Source organism: Sminthopsis crassicaudata, chromosome 3, assembly GCF_048593235.1.
Source record: "Sminthopsis crassicaudata isolate SCR6 chromosome 3, ASM4859323v1, whole genome shotgun sequence".
NCBI lineage: Eukaryota > Metazoa > Chordata > Mammalia > Dasyuromorphia > Dasyuridae > Sminthopsis > Sminthopsis crassicaudata.
Window position 1 is genome coordinate 55,024,184 of NC_133619.1, and position 13,230 is coordinate 55,037,413.

The 13,230-nt window shown below is 34.7% G+C and overlaps 1 pseudogene; it reads left to right on the top strand.

Moving 5' to 3' along the window:
- Positions 1-1,821: 1,821 nt before the first annotated feature.
- LOC141564832 (large ribosomal subunit protein uL23-like) lies at positions 1,822-12,552 on the top strand (annotated as a pseudogene).
- Positions 12,553-13,230: the final 678 nt, after the last annotated feature.

Sequence of the window (13,230 nt, forward strand, 5' to 3'; positions counted from 1 at the left end):
ACCCATTTAACTTTTCTTTTAAGAATGTGGATGTTATACCACTTGGTGCTTATATATTTAGTATTCATATTACTTCAGCATCTATGTTATCTTTTAGCAAGATTTAGTTATTTGCCTTGTTTCTTTTTAATTTTACATGTATATACACCCATACTCTTGATTTGTCTGAGATTAGGATTTCTACCCTTTTTATTTTTAAAAATTCAGTTGAAGCATTATATATTTGGTTCCAGACTTTTACTTATACTCTTTACTTTTCTCTGTGTTTATCTCTCAGCTTCAAATATGTTTCTTATAAACAGTGTATTGTAGAATTCTGGCTTTTAATCCACTCTGTTGTTCATTTCCATTGTAAGTGAGAGTTCATTCCATTCATATTCAGTTATAATTACTAGTTGTGTATTTCCTATCATTCTATTTTTTTTTCCATTTATCCTTTTCTCTCTCCTTTTGTCATGTTCCTCCTCATTGTTGTTTTGCTTCTGATCACTGCCTTCTCTAAAATGCCCTTCCTTCTATCAGTCCCACCTCCCTTTTTTTCCTGTTCCTCTTTTACTTCCCTATAGAATAAGTTAGATTTACCTAATTAGCTGAGTTGTTAGTTCTTTTGAGGCAAATCCAATGAAAGTAAAGTTCAAATAATGCTTCATCCTCTCTGCTGTAATATGTCTTTCATTCCTCTTCATTTGATAGAATTCACGCCATTCTGCTTCTCCATTTCCTCTTCATCCAGTACAATACTTTTTTCACCCTTTTATGTTTATTTTTATTATCACTTTGATGTGGTATTTTACTATATTCTTTCTAACTACCCTAATAGAAACACAGTTCTTGAGAATTATAAATATCTTCCCATGTAAGGATATAAACAGTTTAATCTTATTAAATACATGTCTTTATTTTTCTTTCCCATTTACCTTTTTATGCTTCTCTTGAATTTTCCATTTGAAGATCAGCCTGTCAGTTCACTCTGGTCTTTTCATCAGGAAAGTTTGAAATTTTCTTCTTTCATTGAATATTCATCTTTTCCCCTTGAAAGATTATGTTCAGTTTTTCTGGATAGTTGCTTCTTGGTTGTAATCCAAGTTTTTTTGCCTTCTGGAATATCATATTCCAACCCTTCCAATCCTTTCAGGTAGAAGTTGCTATATCCTGAGTAATCTCGACTAGCTTCTTAATTTTGGGATTGTTTCTTTTTGGCTGCTTGCAGTATTTTCTCCTTGATCTGATAATTCTGGAATTTGTCTAGAATATTCCTTGGAGTTTTCATCCTGAGATCTTTTTCAGGAAGTGATTCATCTATTGTTTGAAAAACTATTCTGCCCTCTGATTTTTAGGATACCAGGACAGTTTTTCTTAATGATTTTTTGAAAGATGCTATTCTGGTTTGGTCTCTCTCTCTCTCTCTTTTGACTCATTACTTTCAGGTAGTCTACTAATTTTTAAATTATCTTTCCTGGATATATTTCCAATAAGGTATTTTACATATTTTCTTTCATTCTTTTGATTTTGTTTGACTGAATCTTAATGTCTTATAGTCAACAGCTTCCTCTTGTCCAATACTGATTTTTAAGGAATTATTTTCTCTAGTTAGCTTTTCTCTAGTTACCTCCTTTTCCATTTGTCAAATTCCACTTTTAAAGGAGTTGTTTTCTTTGGTAAACTGTTTTATTCCATTTGGCCAGTTCTATTTTTAAGGAATATTTTTTTCTGTCAATTTCTTTTTTATCACTCTCTTGTATAACTAATTTCTTTTCCCATTTTTTCTTCCACCTCTTTTACTTCTTTTTAAAAAAAAATCCTTTTTGCCTTTCCCCCAATATGGTGCTGAAAGCAAAGAAGGAAGCTGTCGTCTCTCCCAAGACAGAAGCCAAGTCCAAGGCCTTGAAGGCCAAGGATGTGTTGAAGGGTGTACACAGCCACAAGAAGAAGAAGATATGAACATCCCCCACCTTCCGGGAACCCAAGACACTAAGACTTCGGAGGCAGCCCCAAATACCCTTGGAAAAGCACCCCTCAAAGAAACAAGCTTTTTTAAATTTTTTTTATTAATTTTTATAATTATAACATTTTCTTTGACAGTACATATTCATGGGTAATTTTTTTTTTTTACATTATCCCTTGTACTCCCTTTTGTTCCAAATTTTTCCCCTCCTTCCCTCCACCCCCTCCCCTAGATGGCAGGCATGCCCATACATATTAAATATCTTATAGTATAATATCCTAGGTACAATATATATGTGCAGAACTGAATTTTGTTGTTGTTGTTGTTGCAAAGGAAGAATTATATTCGGAAGCTAAAAATAATCTGGGAAGAAAAACAAAACAAAACAAAACAAAAGAGTGCTCACAGTTTATACTCATTTCCCAGTGTTCCTTTTCTGGATGTAGCTAATTCTGTCCATCATTGATCAATTGGAATTGGATTAGCTCTTCTCTATGTTGAAGATATCCACTTCCATCAGAATCCATCCTCATACAGTATCATTGTTGAAGTGTATAATGATCTCCTGGTTCTGCTCGTTTCACTTAGCATCAGTTAGTGTAAGTCTCTCCAAGCCTCTTTGTATGCCTCCTGTTGGTCATTTATTACAGAACAATAATATTCCATAACCTTCATATACCATAATTTACCCAACCATTCTACAATTGATGGACATCTATTCATTTTCCATTTTCTAGCTACTATGAAAAGGGCTGCCACAAACATTTTGGCACATACAGGTCCCTTTCCCTTCTTTAGTATTTCCTTGGGATATAAGCCCAATAGCAGCAATGCTGTATCAAAGGGTATGCACATTTTGATAACTTTTTGGGCATAATTCCAGATAGCTCTCCAGAATGGTTGGATTCTTTCACAACTCCACCAACAATGCATCCATGTCCCAGTTTTCCCACAGCCCCTCCAACATTCATCATTATTTGTTCCTGTCATCTTAGCCAATCTGACAGGTGTGTGATGATATCTCAGAGTTGTCTTAATTTGCATGTGTTTGATCAATAGTGATTTGGAGCACTCTTTCATATGAGTGGAAATAGTTTCAATTTCATCATCTGAAAATTGTCTCTTCATATCCTTTGACCATATCAATTGTAGAATGGCTTGATTTATTATAAATTAAAGTCAATTCTCTGTATATTGTGGAGATGAGGCCTTTATCAGAACCTTTAACTGTAAAAATGTTTTCCCAATTTGTTACTTCCCTTCTAATCTTGTTTGCATTAGTTTTGTTTGTGCTGAAACTTTTTAATTTGGTGTAATCAAAATGTTTTATTTTGTAATCAATACTGGTCTCTAGTTGTCTGTTGGACACAAACTCCTTCCTCCTCCACAAGTCTGAGAGGTAAACCATCCCATGTTCCTCCAATTTATTTATGATTTTGTTCTTTATGCCTAAATCTTGGACCCATTTTGATCTTATCTTAGTATGTGGTGTTAAAGGTGGGTCCATGCCTAGTTTCTGCCATACTAATTTCCAGTTTTCCCAGCAGTTTTTGTCAAATAATGAATTCTTATCCCAAAAGTTGGGATCTTTGGGTTTGTCAAACACTATATTGCTATTTTTATTCACTATCTTGCCCTGTGAACCTAACCTATTCCACTGATCAACTAGTCTATTTCTTAGCCAATACCAAATGGTTTTGGTGACCGTTGTTTATAACATAGTTCTAGATCAGGTACAGCTAGGCCACCTTCATTTAATTTTTTTTTTTCATTACTTCCCTTGAAATTCTCGACCTTTCGTTGTTCCATATGAATTCTGTTGTTATTTTTTCCAGGTCATTAAAATAGTTTCTTGGGAGTCTGATTGGTATAGCACTAAATAAATAGATTAGTTTAGGGAGTATTGTTATCTTAATTATATTCACTCGGCCTCTCCAAGAGCACTCAATGTCTTTCCAATTATTTAAATTTGACTTTATTTTTGTGGCAAGTGTTTTGTAATTTTGCTCATATAATTCCTGACTTTCCTTTGGTAGATATATTCCCAAATATTTTATACTGTCGACCGTTATTTTTTTTAATTAATCATTTTTTATTATATATATATATTTTATAATATTATCCCTTGTATTATTTTTTCCAAATTATCCCCCTTCCCTCTATTCCCTCCCCCCGATGACAGGCAATCCCATACATTTTACATGTGTTACAATATAGTCTAGATACAATACATGTGTGTGAATATCATTTTCTTGTTGCACAATAAACTTTAGATTCCGAAGGTACATGTAACCTGGGCAGACAGATATTAGTGCTAACAATTTACATTCACTTCCCAGTGTTTCTTCTCTGGGTGTAGCTACCTCTGTCCATCATTGATCAACTGGAAGTGAGTTGGCTCTTCTTTATGTTGAAGATTTCCACTTCCATCAGAATACATCCTCATACAGTATTGTTGTTGAAGTGTACAGTGATCTTCTGGTTCTGCTCATTTCACTCAGCATCAGTTGATTTAAGTCTCTCCAAGCCTCTCTGTATTCCTCCTGCTGGTCATTTCTTACAGAGCAATAATATTCCATAACCTTCATATACCATATTTTACCCAACCATTCTCCAACTGATGGACATCCATTCATCTTCCAGTTTCTAGCTACTACAAAAAGAGCTGCCACAAACATTTTGGCACATATATGTCTCTTTCCGCTCTTTAGTATTTCTTTGGGATATAAGCCCAGTAGTAGCGCTGCTGGGTCAAAGGGTATGCACAGTTTGATAACTTTTTGGGCATAATTCCAGATTGCTCTCCAGAATCGCTGGATTCTTTCGCAACTCCACCAGCAATGTATTAGTGTCCCAGTTTCCCCACATCCCCTCCAACATTCATCATTATTTGTTCCTGTCATCTTAGCCAATCTGACAGGTGTGTAGTGGTATCTCAGAGTTGTCTTAATTTGCATTTCTCTGATCAATAGTGATTTGGAACACTCTTTCATGTGAGTGGATATAGTTTCAATTTCTTCCTCTGAGAATTGTCTGTTCATATCCTTTGACCATTTATCAATTGGAGAATGGTTCGGTTTCTTATAAATTAGGGTCAGTTCTCTATATATTTTGGAAATGAGACCTTTGTCAGAACCTTTGTTTTTAAAAATATTTTCCCAATTTGTTACTTCCCGTCTAATCTTGTTTGCATTAGCATTATTTGTACAGAAACTTTTTAGTTTGATGTAATCAAAATCTTCTATTTTGTGATCAATAATGATCTCTAGTTCTCCTCTGGTCATAAATTCCTTCCTCCTCCACAAGTCTGAGAGGTAGATTATCCTCTGTTCCTCTAATCTATTTATTATCTCCCTCTTTATGCCTAAATCATGGACCCATTTTGATCTTATCTTGGTATATGGTGTTAAGTGTGGATCCATATCTAATTTCTGCCATACTAATTTCCAGTTTTCCCAACAGTTTTTTCCGAATAATGAATTTTTATCCCTAATGTTGGTATCTTTGGGTTTGTCAAAGATTAGGTTGCTATATAAGTACCCTTTTTTGTTCTTTGTATCTAATCTGTTCCACTGATCTACCGGTCTATTTCTTAGCCAATACCAAATGGTTTTGGTGACTGCTGCTATATAATATAGCTTTAGATCAGGTACACTTAGACCACCTTCCTCTGAGTTTTTTTTTCATTAGTTCCCTTGCAATTCTCGACCTTTTATTCTTCCATATGAATTTTGTTGTTATTTTTTCTAGGTCATTGAAATAGTTTCTTGGGAGTCTGATTGGTATAGCACTAAATAAATAGATTAGTTTGGGGAGTATTGTCATCTTTATTATATTCGCTCGGCCTATCCAAGAGCACTGAATGTCTTTCCAATTATTTAAATCTGATTTTATTTTTGTGGCAAGTGTTTTGTAATTTTTCTCATATAATTCCTGACTTTTCTTTGGTAGATGGATTCCCAAATACTTTATACTCTCAACATTTGTTTGGAATGGAATTTCTCTTTGTATCTCTTGCTGTTGCATTTTGTTAGTGATATATAAAAATGCCGAGGATTTATGTGGATTTATTTTGTATCCTGCCACTTTGCTGAAATTTTGAATTATTTCTAGTAGCTTTTTAGCAGAGTCTTTGGGGTTCTCTAAGTATACCATCATGTCATCTGCAAAAAGTGATAGTTTGATTTCCTCATTTCCTACTCTAATTCCTTGAATCTCTTTCTCGGCTCTTATTGCCGAGGCTAGCGTTTCTAGTACTATATTGAATAGTAATGGTGATAGTGGGCAACCTTGTTTCACTCCTGATCTTACTGGGAAAGGTTGCAGTTTATTTCTATTGCATATTATGCTTACTGAAGGTCTTAAATATATGCTCCTGATTATTCTAAGGAATAGTCCATTTATTCCTATACTCTCAAGAGTTTTTAGTAGGAATGGATGTTGGATTTTATCAAATGCTTTTTCTGCATCTATTGAGATGATCATATGGTTCTTATCAATTTGATTATTAATATGTTCAATTATATTAATAGTTTTCCTAATATTAAACCAGCCCTGCATTCCTGGAATAAATCCTACTTGATCATAGTGTATTATCCTGGAGATGATTTTCTGAAGTCTTTTTGCTAATATCTTATTTAAGATTTTAGCATCCATATTCATTAAGGAGATTGGTCTATAATTTTCTTTCTCAGTTTTCGATCTACCTGGTTTAGGTATCAGTACCATGTCTGTGTCATAAAAGGAGTTTGGTAGGACTCCTTCATCCCCTATTTTTTCAAATAATTTATATAACATTGGGGCTAATTGTTCTTTAAATGTTTGGTAGAATTCACATGTGAATCCATCTGGCCCTGGGGATTTTTTCCTGGGGAGTTGATTAATAGCTTGTTCTATTTCTTTTTCTGAAATGGGACTATTTAAGCAATTTATCTCCTCCTCTGTTAATCTAGGGAGCCTATATTTTTGGAGGAAGTCATCCATTTCACTTAAGTTATCAAATTTATTGGCATAAAGTTGGGCAAAGTAACTCCTTATTATTTCTCTAATTTCCTCTTCATTGGTGGAAAGATTCCCCCTTTTCATTTGTAAGACTATCAATTTGATTTTCCTCTTTCTTTTTTTTTTGATCAAATTTACCAAAGGTTTATCTATTTTATTGGCTTTTTCATAAAACCAACTCTTGGTTTTATTTATTAATTCAATAGTTTTTTTTACTTTCAATATTATTGATTTCTCCTTTTAATTTTTGTATTTCAAGTTTAATTTTTGGTTGGGGGTTTATAATTTGGTCTTTTTCTAGCCTTTTAAGTTGTAAGCCCAATTCATTAATCTTCTCTTTCTCTATTTTCTTCAAATAAGCCTCTAAAGATATAAAATTTCCCATTATTACTGCTTTAGCTGCATCCCAAAGATTTTGGTATGATGTCTCATCATTGTCATTATCTTGGGTGAAATTGTTAATTGTTTCTATAATTTGCTCTTTCACCCAGTCATTCTTTAAGATGAGATTATTCAGTTTCCAATTACTTTTTGGTCTATTTACCCCTAACTTTTTACTGAATGTAGCTTTTATTGCATTGTGATCTGAGAAGAAGGCATTTATTATTTCTGCCTTCCTACATTTAATTTTGAGATCTTTATGTCCTAATATATGGTCTATTTTTGCATAGGATCCATGAGCTGCTGAGAAGAAAGTATATTCCTTTCTATTGCCATTCAGTTTTCTCCAAAGGTCTATCATACCTAGTTTTTCTAATGTTCTATTTACTTTTTTAAGTTCTTTCTTGTTTGTTTTGTGGTTTGATTTGTCTAAATCTGAGAGTGCAAGGTTGAGATCTTCCACTATTATAGTTTTACTGTCTATTTCTTCTTGCAATTCTCTTAACTTTTCCTTTAGAAAGTTAGATGCTATACCACTTGTCGACTGTTATTTTGAATGGAATTTCTCTTTGTATCTCTTGCTGTTGGATTGTGTTGGTAATGTATAAAAATACTGAGGATTTATGTGAATTTATTTTGTATCCTGCAACTTTGCTAAAATTCTGAATTATTTCTAATAGCTTTTTAGCAGAGTCTTTGGGGTTCTCTAAGTATACCATCATGTCACCTGCAAAGAGTGATAATTTGATTTCCTCATTTCCTACTCTAATTCCTTGAATCTCTTTCTCGCTCTTATTGCCGAGGCTAGCATTTATAGTACTAAATTGAATAGTAATGGTGATAGTGGGCAACCTTGTTTCACTCCTGATCTTACAGGAAAAGGTTCTAGTTTATTGCTATTACATATGATGTTTACTGACGGTTTTAAATATATGCTTATTATTATTTTAAGGAATAGTCCATTTATTCCTATACTCTCAAGCGTTTTTAGTAGGAATGGATGTTGGATTTTATCAAATGCTTTTTATGCATCTATTGAGATGATCATATGGTTTTTATTAATTTGATTATTAATATGGTCAATTATACTAATAGTTTTCCTGCATTCCTGGTATAAATCCTACTTGGTCATAGTGTATTATCCTGGGGATGATTTTCTGCAGTCTTTTTGCTAATATCTTATTTAAGATTTTAGCATCAATATTCATTAAGGAAATTGGTCTATAGTTTTCTTTCTCAGTTTTCGATCTACTTGGTTTAGGTATCAGTACCATGTCTGTGTCATAAAAGGAATTTGGTAAAACTCCTTCAATCCCTATTTTTTCAAATAGTTTATATAGCATTGGAGTTAGTTGTTCTTTAAATGTTTGATAGAATTCACATGTAAATCCATCTGGTCCTGAGGATTTTTTCTTAGGGAGTTGGTTAATAGCTTGTTCTATTTCTTTTTCTGAGATGAGACTATTTAGACTACTTACTTCTTCCTCTGTTAATCTGGGAAAGCTATATTTTTGAAGGTATTCTTCCATTTCATTTAAGTTATTGAATTTATTGGCATAAAGTTGAGCAAAGTAGCTCCTAAATATCGTTCTAATTTCCTCTTCATTAGTGGTGAGTTCTCCCTTTTCATTTTCAAGACTAACAATTTGCTTTTTCTCTTTCCTTTTTTTAATCAGGTTTACTAAGGGTTTGTATATTTTGTTGCTTTTTTCATAGAACCAACTCTTGGTTTTATTAATTAATTCAATAGTTTTTTTACTTTCAATTTTATTAATCTCACCTTTTATTTTTAGAATTCAAGTCTTGTGTTTGTCTGGGGGTTTTTAATTTGTTCCTTTTCTAGCAATTTTAGTTGTAAGCCCAATTCGTTGGCCCTCTCTTTCTCTATTTTGTGTAAGTAGGCTTGTAGAAATATAAAACTTCCCCTTATTACTGCTTTGGCTGTATCCCACACATTTTGGTATGATGTCTCATTATTGTCATTTTCTTGGGTGAAGTTATTAATTATGTCTATGATTTGCTGTTTTACCCAATCATTCTTTAGTGTAAGATTATTTAGTTTCCAATTATTTTTTGGTCTATTTTCCCCTGGCTTTTTATTAAATGTAATTTTAATTGCATTGTGGTCTGAAAAGGATGCATTTACTATTTCTGCCTTACTGCATTTGATTTTGAGGTTTTTATGCCCTAGTATATGATCAATTTTTGTTTGGTTCCATGAACTGCTGAGAAGAAAGTATACTCCTTTCTGTCTCCATTTAGCTTTCGCCAAAGATCTATCATATCAAACTTTTCTAGTATTTTATTTACCTCTTTGACTTCTTTCTTATTTATTTTGTGGTTTGATTTATCTAATTCTGAGAGTGCAAGGTTGAGATCTCCCACTATTATAGTTTTGCTATCTATTTCTTCTTGCAGCTCTCTTAATTTCTCTTTTAATAATTTAGATGCTGCACCACTTAGTTTAATTAATTAATTATTATTAATTATGTAAATTAATTAATATGTTTAATATTGATACTGCTTCATTATTGATGCTACCCTTTAGCAGGATATAATGCCCTTCCTTATCTCTTTTAATTAGATCAATTTTTGTTTTTGCTTGATCTGAGATGAGGATGGCTACTCCTGCTTTTTTGGTTTTGCCTGAAGCATAATAGATTCTGCTCCACCCTTTTACTTTTAGTTTGAATGTATCACCCTGTTTCAGGTGTGTTTCCTGTAAACAACATATAGTAGGATTCTGACTTTTAATCCAGTCTGCTAACTGCTTCCTCTTTATGAGGCAGTTTGCCCCATTCACATTTATGGTTAGAAGGACTAAATTGCTTGCCATCCTATTAACTCCTGCTTATGCTTTTCCCCTTTCCTTCCCTCTTACCCCCATACCCAGTATTAAACTTGTGAACACCACTTGCTTTTCACATCCCTCCCTTTTTAGGATCCCTCCCCCACCTTAAAGTTCCTCCCCTTATTTTACCCCTTTTCCTCACATTTTCTGTATTCCCTTCCCCTTAGCTTACTCCTTCCCTTTCACTTTTCAATGAAGTGGAAGAAGTTTCACCATAAATCGAATATGTCTATTGATACACACTATGTTCATCTCCCTCCTTTCTTTCTCTCAGATATAATAGGTTACCTTTGCCTCTTCATGAGATGTAGTACCACCACTTTACACTTTTTTATGATATAATTTACTTTCCACCTCTGGTTTCCAGGGCAAATTATACACATGTTCTTTACATATTTTTATAATAGAAGTATAGTTCTCAAGATTTCTTTTTACCTTTTTAGAAATCTCTTGAGTTCTGTATTTGAAGATCAAACATTTTATGTAGGTCTGGTTTTTTCATCAAGAATAGATGGAATTCATTTATTTCGTTAAATGTCCATCTTCTTCCCTGGAAAACGATGCTCATTTTTGCTGGGTAAGCTATTGTTGGCTTTATACCAAGTTCCTTAGCCTTTTGGAATATCATGTTCCAGGCCCTTTGTTCTTTTAATGTTGATGCTGCTAGATCCTGGGTTATCCTTATTGTGGCTCCTCCATATCTGAATTGATTTTTTTCTAGCAGCTACCAGTAATTTTTCCTTTGTCTGATGGTTCTTGAACTTGGCCTCTATATTTCTTGGTGTTTTGATTTTAGGGTCCCTTTCAGTAGGTGATTGATGAATTTTTTCAATGTCTATTTTACCCTCTGTTTCCAAAACGTCTGTGCAGTTCTCTTTAATAATTTCCTCAAAAATAGTGTCCAAGCTCTTTTTTTCCTCACATTTTTCAGGGAGTCCGATTATTCTCAAATTGTCTCTCCTGGATCTGTTTTCCAGGTCTGTTGTCTTTCTAATAAGGTAGGTACTTGACGTTCTTTTCAATTGTTTCATTTCTCTGGTTTTGATTGACTACTTCTTGGCTTCTCCTTGATTCATTCATTTCTACTTGTTCAAGTCTAATTTTCAATGATGTATTTTCTTCACTCACTTTTTTATATCTTTTCGTAATTGTCCAATTGAGTTTTTATCTTCTATGGAATTTTTTTTCCATTTTATCAATTTTATTTTTTAGAGAGCTGATTTCTTTATCCAGCTCATTAATCCTGTTTTCCTTGAAGTTGTTTGCCTTTTCCAATTCACTGATTTTGTTTCTCAATGATTTGATCTCTTTATTCACTCTGTCTTTAAATGCGTGGAATGACTTCTCCAGGCTCTCTTGCCAAGCTTCCCTTTCCTTTTCCCATTTCTCTTCTAGCTCTCTTGTAAGAGCCTTTTTGATTTCCTCTATGAGATTATTTTGTATTGAGGAGCAGCTCATATCTCCCTTAGGGGATTCCTCTGGCGACAGTCTGTTTTTAGTTTCCTCAGTATTTGAAGTCTGCTCTCTCTCCATACAAAAGCTGTCAATGGTTAGAGCCCTTTTGAATTCTTTGTTCATTTTGTCAGAGCACGAATCGAAGGAAACAAATTGACAAGAGAAACAATAGGTCTGTTTTTTGGGGGATGGGGCTGGATGGTATTAATGGGCTTCCTCTACAGACTGGGGGGGAGGGCAGCAGCGAGGCACTAACAGGACAGGGATGGGTGCGCTGAGTCTTCACTCTGAGGCTCTGAGAACGCACTGAGTCAGTCCAGGTGGGGGTTGGGGGTGGCCAGGTCCCAAGAGACGCTAGCTTGTCTCACTCTGGCTTGCCTGCCCTCAGTCTGCACCAAGTCTGATTGACCCTCCCCCGAGCAAACACAGACCTTTTCTGGTGAATTTCAAGGATGTCTTCTCTTGGTGATTATTTGTGGGTTTCTTTCTGGGTCAAGCATTAACTCTGAGTCTTGTCATGAAGTAAGTCCTGAGAGAAAACATGGAGCTCAAGCAGTTGTCTGCCTCCATGCTGCCATTTTGGTCGGAAGTCCTCTCAGAGAAACAAACTTGATCACTATGCCATCATTAAGTTTCCCTTGATTACTGAGTCTGCTATGAAGAAGCTTGAGGACAATAACACTCTGGTCTTCATTGTAGACATCAAGGCCAACGAGCATCAAATCAAGCAGTCAGTGAAAAAGCTATATGACATCAATGTGGCCAAGGTCAACACTCTGATCAGGCCTGATGGAGAGAAGAAGGCCTACATCTGCCTTGCTCCAGACTATGATGCTCTAGATGTTGCCAACAAAATCGGAATCATCTAAGCTGAGTCCAGCTCTCACTTTACCTACAATAAAAAGTTTTCCAGTAAAAAAAAAAATAATCCTTTTTTGATGTCTTCCAGATGAATTTTTAGGACTTGAGATCAATTCATGCTCCCCTTTGAGGCTTCAGAAATAGGCATTTTTTTGACATTGTTGTTCTCTTCTGAGTTTGTGTTTTGATCTTGTCACCATAGTAGCTTTCTATTGTTAGGACTCTTTGTTTTTGTTTGTTTTTTTTCACATTCATTCTTTAAAGATGAACTATGTTCCTGGGGTACAGTGGCAACTCTTCCAAGTTTCTTGCACTTGATATCAGGGGCTTTGGGGACACTGGCTTTTTGTGTTTGGGCCTCTGGGGCTGGCAACTTGTTCACTATGCTAGGGTAGCCTGCTCTAGTAATACCTGTTGTGTCCTTTGTCCTGGGGCTGGCAATTTGCCTTCTGTCCTCAGGCTGGAGGACTCACAGTTGGTTTGCTGTGCTACTGACCTGCTGAATTAGAACCCTGAGGTCTTGGTTGATATTCTATACTGTAACTAAAAGCCTCCCACAGGCTTTCCTATACACTGCCTGTGTTTTTACCCAAGTGAGAAAGATCTTTCCTGAAGTCCTTTTAAATTACCTTAGGTGGGAAAGTTGTTTTACTCTGTCTTTTTGTGGATTCTGGCACTCCAGAATTCTCATACAGGAGATGTTGTCTCTGAAGGAAACTGAGTAGAGATTAGACAA